The 24,681-nt window shown below is 33.7% G+C and overlaps 1 long non-coding RNA gene across 1 annotated transcript in view; it reads right to left on the bottom strand.

Annotated features, from left to right (window-relative positions):
- Positions 1-24,681, bottom strand: part of LOC150110174 (uncharacterized) — a 101,229-nt gene that overhangs the window by 47,176 nt on the left and 29,372 nt on the right. The window contains exon 2 of the long non-coding RNA XR_016548244.1: positions 20,661-20,682. This is a non-coding gene — a long non-coding RNA (uncharacterized LOC150110174). The remainder of the gene's footprint in view (positions 1-20,660; positions 20,683-24,681) is intronic.

Raw genomic sequence — 24,681 nt, 5'->3', positions numbered from 1 at the left:
AGAGTTTTAGTTTTGGGAAGAGATAGAAGTTGGAGGGAGTGAAATCTAGGGAATAGGGTGGATGTTCCAACAATTCATAGTGCAGATCCCTTAATTTTCCCATTGCCAAAACACTTGATTTTTTGCCAAAGGAGATGATTTTTTTCCTTCTGCAAACCAGGTCTTTTCTCGTGAATTTTTTCATCTGTCTGGTAAAAAGATCAGAATAATATTCCCTGGTTATTGTTTTACCCATTTATCAGCAGGAAAGCCATGACCTTTCCTGCTGATGGAAGGAACTGACTTTTGTCTTCTTTGGCGCTGAACAACCAGCTTCTGTCCACTGTTTTGACTGCTATTTCGATTATGGTGGGTAATGGTGAATCCAAGTCTCATCTATAGTAATAAATCGACACACAAAATCAGTTTCATTCTTGTTAACATACTCCAAGCACTGTTCAGAGATTTCCATGCAAGTGTGTTTTTTGATCTGCTGTGAGCAAGTGCTGCACCCATCTTGCGCAAAGCTTTTTCATTTCCAATTCTTCATGCAAAAATATATCCTACATGTTCTTTTGAAACGCCTATAGTCTCAGCAATTTCATGCACTTTGATTCGCTGGTCATCCAATAACATATCGTCCAATGAATTTTTTTTGGCATTAAACCTTCTTTTACAAAGAATTTTATAATCGCACGATACTCAATTTTATTCATTTAAAGGGATACAGACAACACTTTTGCTTCAGACAGCTGTATAAAACAAACTACTTGATAGAATGACTTGCAATTTCACATGGATGCTTATAACAGATGTACCAACTTAAGAAAGAAAAAACTCTTGCCAATAGTGTTGCCATCTATAGTCGAAGCTGAGAACTTTTCAGACCACCTCATAACTAAAAGCATTTTGAAAGTGGTGGGGACATTCATCCTGCATAATGATAGTCTGGAAAGTTCAATATCATTTAAATCTTCATAAAGTAATTATTCTGTTGGCATTGATTAAACACTGTTTTGTTTGAGCTACTGAGGGCCATATGATCCTCAAGTTTTCAAAAAAACTTAATTCCAATCAACATTATGGGAATGACTATCAGAAATTCCATTTAAAAAACGATGTGAAAATGGTTTCAGGATACTACAGTACTCCATGTTATTTAGTATGAATATACTACTATTTATTATTAACATTATGAATATTTATTGATGCAGAAATATCTGGTTATATGTTTAGGATACATGCATGGAAGGTGCAATTGACACTGAAAAATTTTTCTTAACACGTTCATTGCCAAGCTGAAAGTTGGAATTTCGTGTGGTGGCCAAATTATCACGCGATATCGTGTGATATGTAATTCGGTCAAATAAGTTGTATATTTTACAAATAAAAAAACATTTAAATATAATAATTATAACTTTAATTATCAGTCTTTTATAATCACATAGAATTTTTAAAAATAATGTACAAATAGAAAAAAAATAATTATCAAAAATCAACATTTATAGGGAATTTACTAAAAAAAAAAAAAAAAAAAATCAAAATAAATAAAAACCAAACTTCAAGCACGCTAAATCAACGAATAACTAAACAAAATTGTTGCATCGTCGCCTTGTCCGAACACCGCCACTGTGCGCACTGGCTAACATAAACAATAGACAATGGCTGGCGGCCATCCCCCACTCCACGAAAGTCGATTCCTTCCCTAGTGGCCAATATAAATATTATGCTGTGTTTCGCTGTGGCCGCTATACTATTCCGCTTAGAAACTTGATAGCGACATCCACGCGATAACGTGTGATCGGCCGCCCGGTGAGAACTCGCATCACACAATATCGCGTGATCGGCAATGAACGAAGCGAACAGTGCCGTCCACGCGATAAAGCGTGATCGGCCGACATGTGAGGATTCGTATCACGCGATATCGCGTGATTTACAATGAACGTGTTGCATGTAGTTAGATGTGTAGAGAGAGACATGACACATTCATATCTTGATTCACATTCATATCACACATCTAAACTCATGGTTGATGTTGCACCTTTTGCAATCTTCGATATAAAGAGATATTTTTACAATGTTATTCCCATGATGGCTTTCCTGAAATGGCCTTACCACCCAATAAATAGAATTCATTTTTCATCATATATTATTATATTTTTCTTATCATCATCATGCGTATAAAAGATTTATGGCTAGCATGGCCTGTTCCGGCCTTAGAAATCATCGTTGAATCGTTTGAGAGGACGTCCTGGTTTTCTTTTTCCTAATGGCTTGTATTTTAAGGCTTATTTTGATAATCTTTCTGTTTTCAAATGTGTCCATTATTTATGTTTATATTTTTTAATTTTTTCTATTACTGGTTCTTGGTTTAATTCTTTCATAATTTCTTCGTTTCTTTTGTGATCAAATAGGGTATACTTTGCAGTTTTTCTCATAAACTTCATTTCTTTTCTGCTGTTATTAATCTTTGTTTGTCTTTTTGTTTTATTGTCCAGATTTTGCTTCCATACATTAAGACTGGTAGGGCTAATGTATCGTATACTTTTAGTCTGGTTTGTTTTTTGAACTAGGTTTGGTTTTAAATATACAGTTAATTACACCTGTTATTTTTAAATATTTTGCAATTTTTAGGTTGATATCTTTTTCATATGTGATCATACATCCCAGATAGTTAAATGAATTCGCCTGTTCTAAGATCTTGTTATCTATTACTATTTTAGTTCTTGCTGGATCTTGTCCTTTAAAGGCCATAGTTTTTGATTTTTCTGTTGACATTATCATACCATAATCTTTGGATATCTCATTTAGATCTAAAATAGCTTTCTGTAAGTTACCTTCAGAATTTGCAATTATTATTTGGTCATCTGCAAAGAGGAGAGTGTTTAAGTTTACTGTAGGAGAAAGTTTAATTCCTTGATGTAAATTTTTATTCCATTTTATTAAAGTAGATATTAAAAAAGAGTTGCTGAGAGGGGACATGCCCTTGGTTTATCTCTCTCATATATGATAGCTTGTGATTTAATCTTATTTGTATTTGATTATTTTCATATATACTTGTGATAGCTTTTAGGATATTATTTGGTATTTGTCTTTCTTTTAATATGTTTTAATAATATGTTTCTTTTAACTTTGTCAAATGCTTTTTCAAAGTCAATACAAATGCAATATGTGTTTCTAAATTGTATTCTCTTCTTTTCTCTATTATTAATTTTAGGCAAAAGTCTGGGTCTATACATGATCGTCCTTTCCTAAATCCATTCTGTACTTCTAAAATAAAGTTTTCGGAATATTTCATTAGTTTGCTATTTAAGATTCTGCTATATATTTTGTAACAGGAATTTAGTATACTGATATTTCTATAGTTTTTATGGTCATCTCTATTACCTTTTTTAAAGATAGGAATCACAATTGCTTTTTTCCATTCCATTGGGGGGGGGGGGGGTACCACTTGAATAAATTTTATTTAAAAATAATATAAGTCTTTCTTTGAATCTTGTTCCTGCATATTTAAATAGTTCTGAACCTAGTTTATCTTCTCCAGGTGATTTTCCGTGTCTTGCTTCTTTCAGGCAGATGTCTAATTCTTCTTTGGTTATTTCCTTTTCATTTTTGTTAATTGTTTGCCAGTTGTCTTTTTTAAAATATTTGTCTGTCTGTGTAGTAATTTAGAAATTCTTCTAATTTCTAAATTAGAAGAATTAGAAATTCTTCTAATTCTTCTAATTTCAATTCGGTGTTTAATTTTGTTTTCTTTGGTATCTGCATTTAAGTGTTTCAAAATCTTATATACATTGGGTCTTATTTTATATAAATCATGTTCTAAATTAGAAACAAATTTGTTTCATGATTCTCTATGTCTTTTTCTAACTTCTCTTTTAGCTATGGCTCTTACTGTTTTATATACTATTTCATCTTCTAATCTTTTACTGCTTAACCATTTGTGATAGGCTTCTTTTTTTCTTTTTGATTATTTCTTTGATTGTATCATCCCAGATCTTCAGTTTTTTCTTTTATTGAATTTTTTGGTCTTTCCTAAACTTTCATTTGCTGCTGCATTTAGTATCGTTTTTATATTAAGCCATTCTATTTCTATTTCTTCATTTTATTTTATTTTATCTAGATATTGGTTAATTCTTTGTTCATATGGCCATTGTACATTTGTGTCATTCAATAGTCTAGTTTTATAAACAAATGTTTCAATTTTTCTTTCTGTTCTTGTTACTTGTAGCCATTTAGGTGGTAATCATAATTTTATTTTAACAAGGAAGTGGTCACTGCTTATTTCATATCCTCTGTGAACTCTAACATCTAGTGAAAATTTTGATGTCTTTTCATTTAATATAAAGTAATCTAAAATTGATTTCCATCCTCTTGCTGCCCAAGTATATTTATGTATGTCTTTATGTTTATAGAAGGAATTCATTATTTTTAGGTTATTATAAACTAAAAACTCAATCAATGGGGTGCTTAAGGGTCAAAGCTGTATAACTGAGAGGAGACATTCCACACAGCCTTTAAAGGAAGGTGGAGAACCGACCAGGGCTTCTGACCTAATGTTCAATCCTCACCTTCTCGTGGTATACCCTGTTGGGTATCTACTTGGATACTGAACGAATGAGGATTGGCTGGCAATTTGAGACTTAACTGACCAAATTGTATTCTTATTGGTTAAACCAAAAATTAAAAAAAATGATGGTACAAACATGACAAAAATTTCATGCCGGCTGGGGCGTCTCCGGGTTAAAACAAGGTCCCTGTTGTTTTTTTTACAGAGAACCAGGGCGAACAGCAAAAAGTCAGCTACTGGAAAACAAATCTGAAAACACACCCCAACTCAACGTCACCAGAATTAAAGATCGGTACTATCAACATAAGAAGTCTGAATGGCAAAAGAAATGGAGCTAGCTGAGGAATTAGATAAGTACCAGATCGACATAATAGGGGTGACTGAAACAAAAAAAGACAAAAAACTGGTGAAATCTTTTGAGCAATAAATACAAAAATGTTTATATTCAGGCAATGACAATCAAGGAAAAAGAAGGAGTAGCCATAGTATTCAACACAAAAATACGAGGCTAATCTTCTTGAATGGCAGGCAGTCTCAAGTAGAGTAATGTCGGCAAATATGAGAATGGGGAACTGGACAATTTGTACTGGACAAATGAGACTTATTTGTGCCTATGGTCCCACAGAAGGTTTCTACTAAGGGTAGAAGTGGAGGAATTTTTTTGATGGTTTTAGAAAAAAGCAACTGACACAATGAAAAAGGAAAAGTTGGTCCTTGTTGGGGATCTAAATAGCAGAGTAGGAAATGATTGTGAGACATACAAAAAATATTTTGGGAAAAATTTGGAGAAAAGAGCAAAGCCTAATAATAATGGCAAATATCTGTTGGATTTCTGCTCAGGACATGGACTGGTTTATTACTAACACCATGTTCCAACATAAAAATGTGCACAAAATTCCCCATGAAGAGAAGAGGCAAGGAAAAAAGAAAAATCTCATTGACTATGTTATTGTTGATAGTGATGTTTTTCTCCCTGGTGCAGGACACCAGAGTGTACAGAGGATTTGAAATTGGAAATGATCACTATTTAGTCTTGAGCAGGATAAAAATTGAATTTCATATTGAAAAAGAATAACATGTAAGAAAGTTTTTAAAGCGAATAAAAATTTGAGCAGCTCTCAGATGTGAACTGTAGACTAAAAATACACAAAGATTATTGAAGAAAAAAAATGAAAGAGTTTTGAGAACAGGAATCAAACCTTGGAGATTCAGTGGCAAACTCTGAAGAAAACATTGATTGATTCTGCCAGAGGCATGTGGGTGAGGTTGTCTGCAAGGATAAAAAAAAATCAGAAACTCCCTGGTGGGACACAGGAAGTTAAAGAGGCAGTGAAAGGGGAAAAGAAGAAAGCATATCAAAAGTTCCTGGCAAATAAGTCAGCTTGTGCTCTTAGAGAATGACACAAATGCAAGAAATGCTAAAACACTGTGTAAATCTAGCTAAACAAAAAGTCATTGGAGGGCAATAATATAGAAAAAATAAATATCAAGAAGGTGGCAAAAATATTCTGGAGGTTGTTGAAGAAGCTTAGGAATGGAGGAAAAGAATGCTGAAAAAAGGAGTTAGAGATGATAAAAGTGGACATGAAAATGGGAGAAAAAAGATATCCTTGAAGTATGGAGTAATTACTTTGAAAAAACTGATAAATGAAACAAGCAGTGATGACAGCACAGTGGTAAAAAAACACTAACTAGGCATGCAGGCAGGAATACATATCCATACTTGAAGTAGAAAAAGCCATCAAAGGCTTGAAATGTGGAAAGGCAGCAGGAGTAGATGATATTCGACCAGAAATGCTGAAGTATGGTGGTATAAAAGTCTTACAGTGGCTGCACTGCATAGTTCAGAAAGCCTGGACAGAGGGACGAATTCCCGATGATTGGAGTAGAGGTCTTATAGTACCCATATATAAAACGGGAAATAAAACAATGTGAGAATTACAGAGGTATTTCCCTACTGAGTGTTGTTGGCAAGATCTATGCAAGTATACTTGAGAAACGATTGAGAAGAATTGTGAAAGAAAAGCTGGGTGAAGAACAAGCTGGATTCCGGTCAAATAGAGGCTGTCAGGATCAGATCCTTACTTTACGACAAATAGTCGAGAAAGCATGGGAATATAATAAAGATCTGTATTTAAGTTTTGTTGATTTGGAAAAGGCATATGACAAGTGCCAAGAGAGAGAAGCTATTCAATACACTACAGTTATATGGTGTCAATGGGGCATTATATCAAGCAATACTTAGTCTTTATTTGAGTTGTAAGTCAGCAGTTAGAATTGAAGGAAGTACAGGAAGATGGTTTAATGTTAAATCTGGTGTGAGACAAGGATGTACATTATCCCCTCTGTTATTCATTATCTATATGGATCACATTATGAAGGAAAGTGGTTTTAAACATGATATCGAAATTGGAGATGTTAACGTCAGCTCTTTGCTTTATGCAGATGATGTTATACTTCTAAATAAATCCACTACAAGTCTGCAAGATTCTCTGACTAAATTGAATAACTGTTGTAATAGATATGGTATGAAGGTCAGCAATAAAAAGACAAAGACAATGAAAATAGGCAGAATCACTGAAAATGTCAGCTGTGTTGTGAATGGAGAACCTGTGGAACAAGTAAAACATTTCAGCTACTTAGGCACGATTTTTAGTGAAGATGGGTAAATTAAATATAGAAATAGACAACAGAATCAGCAAAGCTGGTATGGTGAGAAGTCAATTGAATAAATTCATATGTAATAAGAGAGAAATTAGTCAGAACACTAAATTAGCTGTACACAAGACAGTGTTCAAACCAGTTTTAACTTATGGATCTGAGAGCTGGGTCAGAAGTAAAACACTTGACCAAAGACTAGAGACCGCAGATATGAGAGTCCTGAGAAAGATTAGAGGAGTGAACAGATGGCATCAATGGTAATATCATATTAAAAACGATGATATTAGGAAAGAACTTGAGATTGTCAGCATTCAGGAATGCGTTAGCAGAGCTAATCTCAGGTGGTATGGTCACTTAAATAGAATGGGAGAGGAAAGATTAGCAAAACAAGTGTTCTCTGCCAGGCTGGCAGGAAAACAACCCAGAGGAAGACCAAGATATAAGTGGATTTATATGGTACAAAGTGCCTTAGACGATAGAAATATAAGATCTGATAATGTTGGAGTCTTGACAAGTAACAGACTGATTTGGAGGAAAATTGTAGATAGGAAGTTAGTAATGATAATTTTTTCATGTGGTACTATCATATCCTGGGACACCCCTTGAGGGTACACGGCAGGAATTTGATGATGATGAAGTCAATCAATTTTTTACCATTCCTGTTTAGAGTATGTTCTCCATGTATTCCTATATTATTATTAATTTTAGTGTTTCCAATTCTTGCATTTAAGTCTCCTACTAAAATTATATAATCATTTTTATTTATTTTATTATATATATTTTGTAGCTGATTATAAAAATCAATATTATTCTGTTCTCTTCCTTCTTCTGGGGAATATAAACCAATTATTGTTAAATAGCCTCTATCTATTTTTATTCTAGCTTCTATTATTCTTTCATTCCATAATTTATAATATTTTAACTGTTTTGAAAGGGAGTTATGAATCTAAATCATGACTCCTGCTTGTGCTCTTTGGTCTCTGTCGACTCCACTGTATATCACATTAAAATTTTCGGTTCTCATAGTTCCTTTTAATTTCTTTTTTGTTTCAGTGATTACTGCTCTTTTAAAATTTCTTTCATTTAATAATTGGTCTAATTCTATTTCTTTATATGCTATTCCTCTTGCATTCCAGTTTGCTATGTGTATTATATTTCGTCGTTTCCATTTTTGTTTTACCTTTTCCATTCCAGGGTAGTTTCCCATAGATTCAATCCGATTATCTTTTTCTGTCAGCTTACAAGTAGAATTATGTTCTCCATGTCAGGGGGCTAGCCTGACGATGGAATAGTTCAATGGTAGCTACCTTAAGGCTTCTGAACTAGCCTTCTTCCGAATTTAAACCCATAGGAGGAATAGAGTTATATTGAAGGGGGAAAGAGTAGATTATAGTAGAATTATAGTAAGGTTTATAGAGAGGGGTATAGTTGTAAGACAAGAAATGAAAAGACCCCATGGCCCTCGAGTACTCTAATAGCATAAGGATCATAAAATAAGAAGAGTTGGCTGATAAGGCCTTATAGGAAAGATTAAAGTAAGTGGATCTTCCTCAAAGTAGGAGAGGATAGATCCAGCTAGGGGTCCATGGGAGTGCTGCTTCCCTTACAATCAAGATGATTGCCCCTTATGGCCCTGTTGGTCCACAAGTCTTTATTCAGTATATTCGGATCACCCCACCACACACACACACACACATGCATATGTTGGGCTCCCCTATCTGTCACCCTGGGGATGCGCTCTTTAGGGGTTACAGGGTTCCCCCAAGAGATTTTTTTTATCATAAAATATTATTACCAGAATTGCATTTAATTTGAATGCTTTTACAAATAAAGACATTCAATATAAATTATAGACCAAGAAATTATATTCTTGGTTTAATCCTTTATCCAAGTGTAAAGAAACAAAGTTTGCACCTGAAGTATTTTCAGGACAGGACAACTTGTATATAGAGGCTAATGACTTCACCTTTATTGAAGTCTCATCAGTGGGGACAAGACCCAGAGGTGATACCAAAGTTGAAGTAATGCAGAAATCATATTTCCATATACAAGTAGCCCAAAGGTGTTACACCTTATTATTAAAATACTCTGGATTAGAGATAGTTTTGGAAGTTTTTCCTCTTGGCTATTAATATTATTATTATTATAATAATATTAATATTATTATAATAACAATCCACCAACGAACTGCAATTGCCACCATCTTCATCAATGCCATCTACCATCCACTACCATTTTTGCAGATAATTACAAACTGGCTGGAGAGCAGATACGCTAACCACTCACCCAACCAGACCGGAATTATATAAATTAAAGATGCCAAGAAATTATATTCTTGATTTAATCCTTTATCCAACTGTAAACAAACAACTTCTGCCTGAAGTATTTTCAGAACCATAAGGATACGTGCTTTGCATTATGGGATACTAAGGCAAGTGATGTGAAGTCATTATCCTCTATATATGAGTTGCCCTGTCCTGAAAACATTTCAGGCATAAACTTTGTTTGTTTACACTTGGATAAAGGATTAAACCAAATATATAATTTCTTGGCATCTTCATTTTATAGTATAATCAAGTGAAAAAACTTCCAACAAAGACATTTAAATTAAACATAAGTGATTCGGGTAATAGTATTTTATGATGAATACTTCCTCTTACATCTTGATTTTTAAAAGAATATTATATTTTTACTTCCAAGGATATTAAAATTAGTCTTTTTTCATCCTTCGTGGTTTTAAAGTTCGAGATTTTTAATCCTTTAATATATTTCAACTTTAAATTTTTACACAGTATGTAAGAAAGTTTTAAAAAGAATTAAACTTCAGCAACATTTACAGATAAACTGCAAACTCGATTATACAAACATTATTGCAAAAAATTTAAAGCAGTTTGAAAATAAGAACCAAATTTTGGAATCTCAATGGCAAACTCTGAAAAAGCATTGACTGATTCAGTGAGGAAGGCATGTGGTGAAGTTATTTGTAAGTAAAAAAACAAACAAAAGAATGCCATGGTGGGCTCAAAAAGTTAAAAAAGCAGTTATTTTTAAGGCTATTTTTCCTGCTTTCATTTAAGAGTGCCCCTTTTTTAATGTCATTGGTTTTTTACTCAAGAATTCTTAGGGCATTACATGTATATTATAGAAACAAATATATGCAGAATAATAGAGGAAGAAAATTCACACATATCTTTTTTGGATGTTGTTGGCCATCTTCTTTCTGCTTTGTGCATACTTCCACTGTTAGGCTGTTAAAAGGAAGGGTTTTTTTTTTTGGAAAAAGTGGGTGTGTGGGGGGGGGGGGGTTGAGGTAATGTTGGAGAATTAATTTGAAAAAAACCTGTTTTTTTTATATATAATATTATAATGAAGGGTGGGTGGAGATCTTTTTTGGAGGGGGAGAGAAGAGATGAAAAAACGGTTCTGAAAATAGAAATTATTTTTTTGAGGAAAGGGAAGGGTTTATGTAAGGGGGGGAAGCGTTTAATGGGGTGTGCAAGCAAGCCACTTCAATGAATCGTCATCGTCGGAACTCATGTGGGGGGGGGGATGATCCACTTCCTCCATGAGTTCTGACGACGATTAATGGTCGAAACAGCTCGCACCCCATTAACCGCCTCTCCCCATGAGTTCTGATGACAATGAATGATCGAAATGGCTCGCACCTCATTAACCGTCTCCCATGCCCCCCACCTCTCTCCCATATACCCTTCCCCTTCCTCAAAAAAATAATTTCTATTTTCAGAATCCTTTTTTCATCTCTTTCCTCCCCCCCTCCAAAAAAGCACTTCACCCATTCCTTAATAATAATAATATGTATATATTATTAAACATGTGTATATATTATATGTAAAAAAACCCAGGTTTTTTTTTAAATTAATTCTCCCACAATGCCTCTATCCCCCCCCCCACTTTTCCAAAAAAAAAAAAACATTTCCTTTTAACAGCCTAACAGCGGAAGTATGCACATAGCAGAAAGAAGACAGCCAACAACATCTAAAAAAGGTATGTGCGAATTTTCTTCCTCTATTATTTTGCATATATTTGTTTCTATAATACATCTGGAATGCCCTAAGAATTCTTGAGTAAAAAGTCAATGACATTAAAAAAAAAGGGGTACTCCTAAATGAAAGCAGCAAAAATAGCTGTAAAAATAATAGCTTTTAAGAGGAGTAACATGGGAATTTTCCTAGAAATAATACCTATAATTACTTGTGTTTTGTAACCGAACAACCCTTCAACCATTGGCTCTCTACTCAAAAACCTCCCTACTGTCCCCTCTTCCTCATAGAACACATTTAAAATAGTATCCCTTAATGCACACACCAACACAAGCCTATGTCATGGTCCCACAACACACATTCAATGAGTGCATAACTTTACAAAAGAAACATACCAAAAAACCATCCTAACATACACTGCAGATAGTGCCCACTCCCCCCCCCCCCCGAGTTCCAACACGATGACGTATGTCGAAACAGCTCGCACCCCATTAACTGCCTCCCCTGACCCTCCCCCACCCATAAACCCTTCCCATTCCTCAAAAAAATTTTTTATTTTCATAACCCTTTTTTTTCATCTCTTCCCCCCCCCCAAAAAAAGCCACTCTGCCCACTCTCAATAATAATATTATATATGAAAAAACCTGGGTTTTTTCAAATTAATTCTCCCACATTGCCTCAACATCCTCCCCCCCACACACACTTTTTCCAAAAAAAACCCCACTTCCTTTTAACAGCCTAACAGCGGAAGTATGCACATCGCAGAAAGAAGACAGCCAACAACATCCAAAAAAGATGTGTGAAATTTTCTGCCGCTATTATTCTGCATATATGTTTCTATAATACATCTGTAATGCCCTAAGAATTCCTGAGTAAAAAGCCAATGACATTAAAAAAAGGGCACTCCTAAACTAAAGCAGGCAAAATAGCCATAAAAATAATATTTTTAAAAGCAGTAACATGGGAATTTTCCCAGAAATAATACCTATAATTAAAAAAGCAGTCCTGAAAAAGAAGAAAGCATACCGAAAGTTTCTAGCAAATAACTTGGCAGATACTCTATAAGAATACAGAAAAAATGTAAGAGAGCTAAGCTATGTAAGTAGCTAAACAAAAGTCATGGGAAGACTTTGGTAAGAGTATGGAAAATAAATATTACGAAGGTGGCAAAATGTTCTGGAAGCTACTGAAGAAGCATAGAAATCGAGTCAAGGAGATAGTAATGTAAAAGAAATCAAAGATGACAAACGTGATAGGAAAACCTAAGATAAGGATATCCCAGATGTCTGGAGTAATAACTTTCAGAAACTGTTAAAGGAACCAAGCAGTAACATAACCATACTAGAAAAATTTTAAGAGGAATGCAAAGCACTTATTAATCTAGAGATAGGGAAAAAATTGTCAAAAACTTGAAATGTGAAAATACAGCTGGAGATGATATTCAACCAAAAATACTTAAGTATCGAGGTATAAAAGTTTTGCAGTGGCTACACTATATAATTCAGAGTGCCTAAACAGAAGATCAAATTCCAGATGATTGGAGTAGAGTTCTAATAGCCCGTCTATAAAAAAGGGAATAAAACTGAATGTGAGAATTACAGAGGAATTTCTCTACTAAATGTTCCAGATAAGATTTATGCAAGCATATTTGAAAAGAGGGTGAGAAAGACTATGGGAAGATAAACTTGGAGAACAATAAGCTGGATTCAAGTCAAATAGAAGGTGTCAAAATCAGATTTTCAGTTACAACAAATAGTTGAGAAATCATGGGAAGAAGACAAGAATCTGTACTTAAGTTTCGTACATATGGAAAAGACATATGACAAGGTGCTCAAGAGAAAAGCTTTTCAAAACACTACAATTATATGATGTAAATGGAACATTATACAAAGAAATACATAGCCTATAATTACATTGTAAGTTAGCAGTTAGAATTGAAGGAAATATAGGAAGATGGTTTGATGTAAAATCAAGGGAAAGACAAGGATGCACATTACCTCCACTCTTATTCATCATCTCACATCAACTGCATTCTGAATAGAGAGCCTATACAACAAGTAAAATATTTCAGCTATCTTAGGTACAGTTTTTAGTGAAGATAAGTTAAATCTGAAAATGCCTAACAGAATAAAAAAAAAAAAAAAGCTGTTATGGTGGATAGCTAATTATATGATGTAAATGGAACATTATACAAAGCAATACATAGCCTATAATTATGTTGTAAGTCAGCAGATAGAATTGAAGGAAATATAGGAAGATGGTTTGATGTAAAATCAAGGGTAAGACAAGAATGCACATTATCTCCACTCTTATTCATCATCTCACATCAACTGCATTCTGAATAGACAGCCTATACAACAAGTAAAATATTTCAGCTATTTTAAGTACAATTTTTAGTGAAGATAAGTTAAATCAGAAAATGCATAACAGAATAAAAAAAATAAAAAATAAAAAAAGCTGATATGGTGGATAGCCAGCAGAATAAATTTGTAGGGAATAAGAGAGAGAGAAATTAGTCAAAATGCCAAACTAGCAGTATAAAAGGCAGTGTTAAAACTAGTTTTGAAGTTATGGATCTGAGAGCTGGTTTATAAATAAAGCACTTGATCAAAGACTACACACCACAAATATGAGGGTTCTGAGAAAAATTAAAGGGTGAACAGATGGCATCAATGGCAGAATCATATTAAAAATGAAGATATTAGAAAGCAACTTGATATTGTTTTCATACAAGAATGTATAAGCAGAGCTGATCTAAAGTAATATGGCCACTTAAATAAAATGGGTGAGGAAAGGCTATCAAAATAGATGTTTTATGCCAAGATGGCAGGAAAGAGATCCAGAGAAAGACCCAAGTCTAGGGGGCTTGATTCAGTAAGTGCTTTAGAAGCATAAAATGTTAGATATGACAATATTGGATTATTGACAAGTAATAGACTAATTTGGAGGAAAACTGTGGAAAAGAGATTAATAATAATGCAAACTTAATCATGTAATGCTGTCGTAGTAGGCTGAATATCCCTTGAGGGTACATATCAGGAAATTGATGATGATGAATTTTTACAAGTTTTATAATGTCTTTAATATTAATATCACATCATTCATTACCAAATTTATTTGTTGACCATGTTCTATTTTTTTTAAATAAAAATCCTATCATTTTCAGGCTTCAGACCAGGGATGGCCAACTATGCGTCCTTTTGGAGCCAAATTAATTCCGGTAAGAATTAGAAGGGCAACAACCATTGACCGATGCAATGAAACAGGAGTAAGTGAGTGTGCACATGGCAAGGTTGTAATGAGCTTGTAAGAACTGCTTTGACAAATTACACACCTAATTTTAAGGAGCTTACTAAGAAAATGGATACAAGGAAGACCTCTAATAGTAAATAAGTAACTAAAATTATTGTCTTTCAACTTAAAATTATTCTAATTGTTCAAAGTAAACTTCATTTATTTACTTCTATTTATTAATATCATTCACTCGTCACCATCTAAAATCTCCACTTCAACTTTCATAGATCCTAATTGCTAAAAATAGAACAAAGGTATGCAATAATACATACATATATGTATTATTATTAACATCAGACCTGCATGGAGTCAAAGCCTCATTGTGGGAGGTATACACTACTGGACACAATGATCATCCAACTGTGCCTTAAAATGATTCAATATGTTTACATTAACAACACACTCAGCCAATGAATTCCACTCACCAACCACTCTCTATGCAAAGAACCATCTCTTAACTTCTCTGCTCACACTCCTCTTTACACAGTTTAAAGCAATTGCCTCTCGTTCATCCCCCCCCCTCATTCTATGAAAAATCTCTTCCATGTCAATCAGATAACAACCCCTGACTAGCTTATGTTTCAATCATATCCCCTCCCCCTTCCTCTTATTCACTAGGCTTTGCAATTTACATTCCCTCAATCTGTTCTCCTACCCCACATTCCAATGACCACTGACCACTTTGTGAATCTTCTGAACCCTTTCCACTCTCCATGCAAAGAACCATCTCTTAACTCCTCTGCTCACACCCCCCCTTTATACAGTTTCAAGCGATTGCCTCTTGTTCACCCCACCCCTCATTCTATGAAAAATCTCTTCCATGTCAATCAGATAACCCTTGACTAGTTTATGTTTCAATTATACCCCCCCTTTCCTCTTATTCACTAGGCTTTGCAATTTACATTCCCTCAATCTGTTCTCCTACCCCACATTCCAATGACCACTGACCACTTTGTGAATCTTCTGAACCCTTTCCACTCTCCATGCAAAGAACCATCTCTTAACTCCTCTGCTCACACCCCCCTTTATACAGTTTCAAGCGATTGCCTCTTGTTCACCCCACCCCTCATTCTATGAAAAATCTCTTCCATGTCAATCAGATAACCCTTGACTAGTTTATGTTTCAATTATATCCCCCCTTTCCTCTTATTCACTAGGCTTTGCAATTTACATTCCCTCAATCTGTTCTCCTACCCCTCATTCCAATGACCACTGACCACTTTGTGAATCTTCTCTGAACCCTTTCCAACATATCCTCATCACCATGAAAACCTGGCAACCAGATTTGTGAACAATAATCCATATAAGGCCTGATCAAGGCCTTATACAATGGATTCATAACCTCTTTATTTCTGTATGTCAGGGTCCTCTGAATCATTGCCATTATCCAATGTGATGTCTTCCAACTTGTGCAATGTGGTCCCTAAATTTCAGATCCTTATCAACTAACACTCCCAGATGACAGCCATTATGAAATGAGATCTCTCTCATTTCCTCTACCTCCTTTAAAATTTCTCCACCACGGGTATACTTTGCATCCCATTGTTGCTAACCAAATTTCAAAACCTTACACTTTGGAACACTGAACTGACAACTCCATTACACTCATGCAATGTATTCAAGTCCTCCTGCAAGACCATAACATCTGCTTGATTCTGATTTGCTCTCTCCCCAGTTTTATCATCTGCAAACAGCTGCATATCACTAGTTAAACCCATCCCAATATCATTAATATACAAATTGAACAATAGTCCTAAAAGCAACCCCCCCCCCCCGAGGTACACCACTAGTGACCTTCCTCTTACGGGATACTGCATCTCCATATACAACTTTCTGATACTGATTTGACAGCCATTATCCAACTCAGAAGTCTGTTATTCAATCCCATCTGTTTCGATTTATTTAATAGTTTGCATGTGGGAGCCTATCAAGAGCTTTTGCAAAATCCAAGTACACCACTGTATATGCATTTCCACTGTCCAAGGTATTTGTCACCTTGTTATAGTACATAAGTAAGTTAGTAAAACATGATCTCCCCTTAAGAAACCCATGCTGATAACCACAAAGAATACTGCTGTTTTCAACTCAGTTCTGTATCCTACTTCTTATCAATCTCTCTAGTACCTTCACCACAACTCCAGATATACAGATTATCCTATACTTTGTAGCCACAGCCTTCAGCCTTATCATTTATGCTGTGGAACAATTTTATCTTCTTTCTGCATTGCTTTGCACCTTGGAACCTGTGTTTTTGTAAGACTCTTATTAACAGGGGCAGTTCGTGAATAGGCACTGCGGAACTGCAGCACCCCCAACTTTTCTCAATATATAAATATATTTATTAATTTATTTATATTTGCTTGTAATATTTAATTTTATCATCAACAATCCTATACAATTCTCTTATTTTGTATAAAAAATAATAAAAATCCATCTTATAGCACTTAGGAGGGTGAAGGATGATAGTAGCACTGTGTCATATTGCTAGCATTTGCTACAAGCGAAAACATATACACGTCATAGCGAGATGCAAGCTATTAACATAATCCGGCACTGTCCGTCATGCAGTTCCACTGTTGTTTATATGTAGTTTGTGCCAGTAGTAGTGTTCGTAGTGCTTATTGTGTTTACTCCATCTCTTTAAATATTTGGACATTACAATTAAAGACATAACATTTCTTAAAGTTTTTATTTTAGAACATTATTGGGGTTATGATAATGGATTTTATTTTTAAGTAATTTTTAATTATACTAAACTGTATAATTTTATAAATAATAAACAATATTTTTTCATGTTTCATTTTTTTTTAAATTTTTACTATAATTTTGATATTTTATCCAAACATATATATACACTGTATTTACAGTGTGTATGTATATTTCGAAAGTTGCAGCACCCCCACGAGCTGGCACCGCTTATTAAACAAGCATGTCAATGCTATTGCCAATTCCCTGGAACATACCCATGTGGTGATATATCATCAAATCCTATCGCCTTATTGATATCAAGGTTATTTATTTCCTCAGATACCTCCTGTGCACTCACAATTAAGTCATCCTCTCTATGTCCTCTACACTTAAGTTCCTCTTGATTCCACCCTGATCAGAATGAAACACCCTTATAAATTGATCACTGAATACCTCAACAATTTCTTCTGCAGCAGTTACCATTCTACCATTTTCATCCATTAACATCATCTTACCATGATCATTCTTCCTTCTGCTTGTCACATATCAAAAAAATTTGTGTTTTTCTATTCCTGATTTGCCAATTTCTGATAATACTGCACTTTTGTTTTCCTTACTGAGTTACTCTCCTGGCTTGTTCTTTATACTCTTCATGAAACTGATTATTACCATTATTCATCTTGTACTATCTCCAAAGTACGTTCCTCTTCCAGATTTCATGCTTAAGCCCCCCTCATCCATCCATTTTACAACTACCTTATTCAGCCTTTTGGCCTTTAGAATACATTCACATACTGATGCTGTTATGCATTTCATTTCTTTTTTTCTGTTTCCAAGCAGCATTTATTTCCTTATTGCTCACCTCCTCATTCCATGGTATAGCTACAAGCTGTCTCCAAAGCTTGTCATAATTACCAGCCTGCCTTCATTTCGTTAACTTTTTAATTTAAAAGAGCTACAGTCAAATGACACATTCTAATACAAGGGCACTCCTTAAAAATAGAAGCTTTACATATTCTCTTTACATCAAAAATAAATTCATTATATTTAAGTTAGTTCAATTTTGATAATTATATCATGGCTGCATCTATTTAATTATGCAGAATTACACTAATGAGGACTATCACATAATACAGTAAGTAAGGAAATTAATTTGTTGATATATTTGTCTAGTAATTATTATTACTTGGCATTTATGGAGTTTTTTGCAGTGTTAAGTGGATCATATAGAGCAGTGGGTCTGCTCTCCGCTCCAATCTATTCCAATCCACTGAATGCATTTTTGTCTTATAATATTAATGCATCCTGTTTAAGCAGGAGGAAAATCTGAGTCTCTGAGAATAACCTTCAGAAATTATTAGATTTCAACAATTTTGCTCCAGCAAAGCTATCATAACATTAAGTTCCTTAGTTATGAGTTAAAGCAAGTCCAAAATCCAGAAGATTTCAAGAAAAAAAAAAAAAAAACCAGGATTATCTTTACAATATAGTTGTAAAGATAAAAGTAAAACTACATCAGTTTTGATGTAGTTTTACTTTTCATAAGCATCCCTCTGGCTGATACAAATGAATTACTATGCAATTATTTTCCTCCTGATATACAAATATTCGATTCTGTCAAATTTAGGTTATTTTTTTTTTGTCAAAACAAACTTTATAACCAGACAGAAGGAACTGCGAAGAAGTCTTCTATTTCCTCTACTCTAGCAAATTATTTTATGGAATAATTTGAACAACATATTCTGAATATGTTTTCACCTAAGCCATCTATCTGGTGCAGATATGTTGATGATGATTTTGCTATGCAATAATGAAGAGCTTATCTGATCTCCATGAATTTCTTGCTTAGGAAAATTAAAACAGTAAACCCAAGAATTAAATTTACACTTGGAGCAGAAGATATCTGTCTTCTTTTGCTGGACGTTCTCATTCTGCATCAGCTCAAAGGCAATCTGCAATTCTCAGCCTCTAAAGCTGTATGGTCTCCCTAAGTGGTTAAAACAAAATTTTCCTCACACTCAGCTCAGATAATAGTCAATTCTACACACAGTTTTACTTATAAACAAGCTAAGTTTCCATTCTTAATTCTTAGTTTTGCTTCTTTTTTTATTATCTGAGAAAAAAATTTATTTGATGTTTTTAAACACATTTCTAATGTGCACCTATCACCTTATGATATTTTAATTAATCCATATGTAGTCTCTCCCTTTTTATGAATATTCTGGAATTATCAAAGAAAGATTATCCTCTAGACATAATTAAATTATTTGGCTACAAGTAATGCAGGATATTTCACTTACAACAGAAAAAGCTTTACAAACAGATCAAATAGCAACAGGGTCTGTGATATTTTGAACTGCATATCTTAAGCATCATTACCTCCCAAATCCTTCCATATGGTTCCACTTTATGGATAATGTTTGTAGAATTCTTCACTAAAAGAATTACAGGTTTGCCTTCAAGAGATTAAGACTGAATTACAGAATTCAGTTTACCGTGGAAAAAAGAAACCAAAGATCGTCTCCTCTCCTTAATTCTACAACCAGTGGTAGCCAGCAGTTTTCATTACACAGAAAATCAATCCAGACAGATTCATCAATTCAATGCCATGTTCTATTTCATCCTTCACAAAAGTTACATACCATCGTTGATCCAAAAGCTCATACGTTGTTTCACAGGTGCATTTAGGGAACAAAAATCCAACCATATTAAATCCACGTTTTTAGCAACAGCAATAACTCTTAACCCACAGAAATATAAATAACTATGGTCCTAACTCATCCTTGGCCTCCTTAAGAAGATATTCAGGATCTCTACTCCAAATGTCTAAGGTTTATTAAGAAAAATCAGCCCATCCAATCTCATGTGCTCTTTAGATCTATAAGTCAACTTTAAGCCTTTACTAGCTTGGATTCTTACAACAACAGTTTTAAGCTATGCTTTTTAAGTGAAACATGTGCATCACTGTTGGAGATTTTGATTATGTATTAGTATATTCTACTTGACTAATATTTTAGTACTGAGGATGGGCAAGAAGGTTGTCTGAAAATTTCAGTAGAAAATTAAAATATGTCAGTCATAACAGCGCAATAATTTCTTATCAGTAATAATTATTATTAATTAAAGGTATCAGAGGTTGAAATTTTAAATCTATGTATGTTATGAGCCATATGAAAGTTATGATATGACATGACACACTTATAGGTCTCTATCATATCATAATTTCATCAAATCAAATGACATTTGATTGATGAATAATAAAAATCAACAAGTGATTAATATTATAAAAAAAGGGAAAAAAACTTTATGATGTGATAATTAGCATACATGTTTGAATAAATAACTACAAATTCTGAATGAAATACAACTAAAAAATAATTGTAAACAAACAATGAAGGAAGGAAAAAAAGTCAGATAAAATAATTATCAATTTCTAATGACATCAGAAGATATAAAGTTATACATACGCATTTCCTGGAAAACTCCTTCCTAAAATAAAGTAAAATATATACAATTAATAAACACCTGGAAATAATTCCTATCTTGAATGTTTAACAATAAAAAGAACACAAACGAAAACATAAGCAACAGTGTAATAAGAAATTTTAAATTCTGTAAAATGCAGGCTGTTAAAAATGTTGAACAAACAAACAAAAAAAAACATACCACTACACTATTTTATAAAGTTCCTAACAGAAAAAATTTCAATCCTTTCTATTAAGTGTTGCACGGTGATCAGCATTCATTTTAGAAATTATGGACTTTATAACTGTGTTATAAATAACTTTTAATTTGCAGACATTTTTATCTTCATATTAAGATCATCATCTGGAGTATATACAAATATACAAGGACAAGCTGAATTACATTATACATAGTAAGCTAAAGAAACAATGTTTTGATCACCGGTTATTCTACTGGCATGACCTCTAGTGAAAAAAAAATAAAAAATTACAAATTAATTATTTAGAAACTACATCAAAGCTAAATTCTATTTAAGATAACATGAGAAAAACATTCTTTCTTATAGATAGTCTTCTTTCCAAGCGTAAGTCAACACCTGGTAGTACAACACCAGAGCAACTCGGAGCAAAGGTGGAGCAAGTTCCATCACTATCCTTAATATTTTCTCATAATGTAAAATGCAGCTCCTAGGAGATGTATTACTGTTTTACATTATAAGGAGAGGTCACTACCCAGATCGGTTTCGACCTTTATTGAAGTTTCATCAGTGAGTAGGTAGACCTGGATAATACCAAGGTTTAAGTGAACCGAACTTACATACCTTTACTATACAAATTGCCAGAAAGGTGTACCCATATATTATTACTACAATAAAGAGCCAAGAGGCTATTTTTTTATTTTATTTATTTTTATTTTTTTTTTTTCCGGCGGCATAAATTAAGTTAAGGGGATAATAAATCCCTCATTATTTTAAAGCAGGATACGAAACTCGGAGATCAAAATCTAAAAGTTTCAAGCCGAAGAACTATCGGCAAGTATAAGCGTAAGTCAACACCTGGTAGTACAACACTAAGGCAACTCAGAGCAGGACATCATTGTTACTGAAAGAAGACTATCTGTAAGAAAGAATGTTTTTCTCATGTTATCTTATATAGAATTTAGCTTTGATGTAGTTTCTAAATAATTAATTTGTAATTTTTTTTTTCACTAGAGGTCATGCCAGTAGAATAACCGGTGATCAAATCATTGTTTCTTTAGCTTACTGTGTGTAATGTAACTCAGCTTGTCCTTGTATATTTGTATATACTCCAAATGATCTTAATATGAAGATCAAAATGTCGGGAAATTAAAAGTTATTTATAACACGGTTGTAAAGTCCATAATTTCTAAAATGAAAAAAAGAAAAAATATCAAAGTGAAAAGTATGCTATAAGTAATACTATAATTTATGAATAACTGAAAGGAGTAGCTTAACTCGTGCTTTTTAACTATATGATTTATTAATTTTTCGTAAAACATATTCTTCATCTGAGGTTTCTTTCTGCCTGATTTTATTTTTACCATGGTGTTTTGTTTTTCAGTATTAATCCATGCACGAGAAGCAGACAAACCTTGAACACATCAGTGTGTGTGACGCAAGTAAGTGCTAGGAAAGAAGCAGTGATTAAATTCAGCCGGATCCTGGAACTTTTTTATGCACCGGGGGCAGAACTATTTCTGTTTTGTGACTTTTCTCCCTTTATGGTAATTACGCCTACATTATTGTGTTATTATTCAACAATTATTATTACAATTTTGAAACAAATATTATTACAGTTTTGAATGTGTGTATAAAGTCAATATCAACAGTCGCCTGATTATGAACGTGTGATGAAAGGGATGCTGAGGTTTGGAGCTTCCTGTAATGCATTATCTCACAGCAATCTAAGCAAACATTATTGAGGAATAGTGTAGCAGAATTTTGACAGATCCGTAGTGATTTTTTTTTTTTTGTTGGTTGGCAACACTGTCAGCAACAGCCAGTAACCAACAAAAACAACAGATTAGCAGTTGTTTATCAGAGCTCATTGTGAGAAGCACAAAGAAAATAGTGTAATTTTTTGTGTTTATGTAGGTCTACTGTTTCAACTATGGATGAGTACATTGGTACCTTCTTTAAATGGAAAAATAGCTTGGATGACAGTCATAATACAAAACAAGTTTATAATGAAAGTTTGTGTGTAGTTTCTGAAGAGAAAGAAGTCTGTAACGAATCCACAGAAACACAGGATTCCTATCAGTTGCAAAGTGATAACATTAATACGTTGAACGAAAGGAAAGATTTGTGGACTTGCTGGACACATGACCAGTGGATAGCATTCAAAGGTAATTGATTATTTTGAAAGGATGGAGGTTTGGGGTGTATAACATGTGCAGAAGTACAGATCCCAGCCACAAGTTCTTCACATCAGGGTATTCACTTAGCATCACAGTAGATAAATGGATTAATATGTATTAAAGTGGGAAGGGTCTAAACAATGCCAACAAAAGCAGTTTAGAAAGAAAATTTATAAAAACATAGAGATACCAACTCTCACAAAAGTGCACAAGCAATTATTAGAAATAAAAATGAGAATTCATTGCGACACATTTTAGAAGAACAGAACTCTTTAGCTCATGAAATCATGTGCTGTGTGTTTCGCACTGCATATCATATTGCAAAACATAACCGTCCTTTTTAGATCATCCAAAATTAATTGATCTTCATATTCTTAATGGGCTAGATGTAGCACGTGCTTTACATAGTAATGTGACATGCACTGAGATAGTGAATCATATTGCAAAACAAATGAAACACAAAATTGCAGACAGCATTATAAACCATGAAACCAAAATTTCTACTATTCTGGATGAAAGTACATCCATATCTAACCAGACTGTTCTGATAGTGTACATACAGGTGCAATAAATGGTGGTGATGTTGCAATACTATTCTTTGATTTAATTCAATTAGAAAGCAACAAAGCAATGGACATTAAGACCTCACTCATGAAGTGTCTTGAAAAGCACAGTCTGAAAAAGGAAATTCTAATTGGATTATGTATGGATGGGGTCTCAGTTGTACTAGGATAACGAGCAGATTAGGCGACATCGATGAAAGATTTTCCAACAATTTTAACATGCCACTATATAAATAATCGCTTAGAACTTGCTGTGCACTATTCAATGAAAGATGTTATGACAACAAATTATTTTGTGGTGTTTTTTGTTTTTTATCATGAGGTCATTCAATCTTATAGGGATTTTAAGCAAAGTAGAGGTAAGCATATGTCAGATGCCATGAAAAAACTTCTGAAGTGTGTTGAAACAAAACCAGTGAGCAATGAAGAGTGTGAACGGGGGTTCGGCATTATTAACAATATTGTGACACCAACAAGAAATGCACTCATGGGAGAAAATGTCTCATCTTTGCTGACAGTAAATAGTTGTAAGTCCACCAATTTCCTAGTGGGATCTTCTTCCATATGTTAAACGCTGGATGTCCCAAGGAAGAAATAGTGCCCTTACTTATTGTAAAAAGAAACTTGATGCAGAGACAGACAAATCGAAAGAAGTATTGTGGAAACTATTATAGACCTCCTGCAACTGTTAACTAAGACCCGATATTTTTGTGCGCTTTCCTGTATTTCACTAGTTATATTTCAAATTTAATTTACTGATATGATTAAATATCAGTTGTCTATCTTAAATATGTGTTTGTCTATCGTAAATTGAATTATCTTTTAATATGTTAGAAGTATTATATTAATTTGTAATTTTGTATCTGTATTTAATATTTCTTGTGGTATGGAAGAGAAGACCTGATGGTTTTAACTCCACTAGAATAAATAAATAAATAAAATTAAAAAAAAAAAAAAATGTTGCGACAATCTAGCAATAGCCTCACATTTATGATCCTTACTTTAAGGGCCCCAGAGCTTATTCGTTTAGAATTTAACCACTGGAAAGAAGAAAGCTATAGAGATTTATTCTTGAAGAGTTAGA

This window comes from Typopeltis vanoorti, chromosome 1 (assembly GCF_054136105.1).
Source record: "Typopeltis vanoorti isolate ZY-2024b chromosome 1, IOZ_Tvanoo_1.0, whole genome shotgun sequence".
NCBI lineage: Eukaryota > Metazoa > Arthropoda > Arachnida > Uropygi > Thelyphonidae > Typopeltis > Typopeltis vanoorti.
The sequence above is the reverse complement of the archived record's forward strand: the minus strand, read 5'-3'. Positions and strand labels throughout refer to the sequence as shown.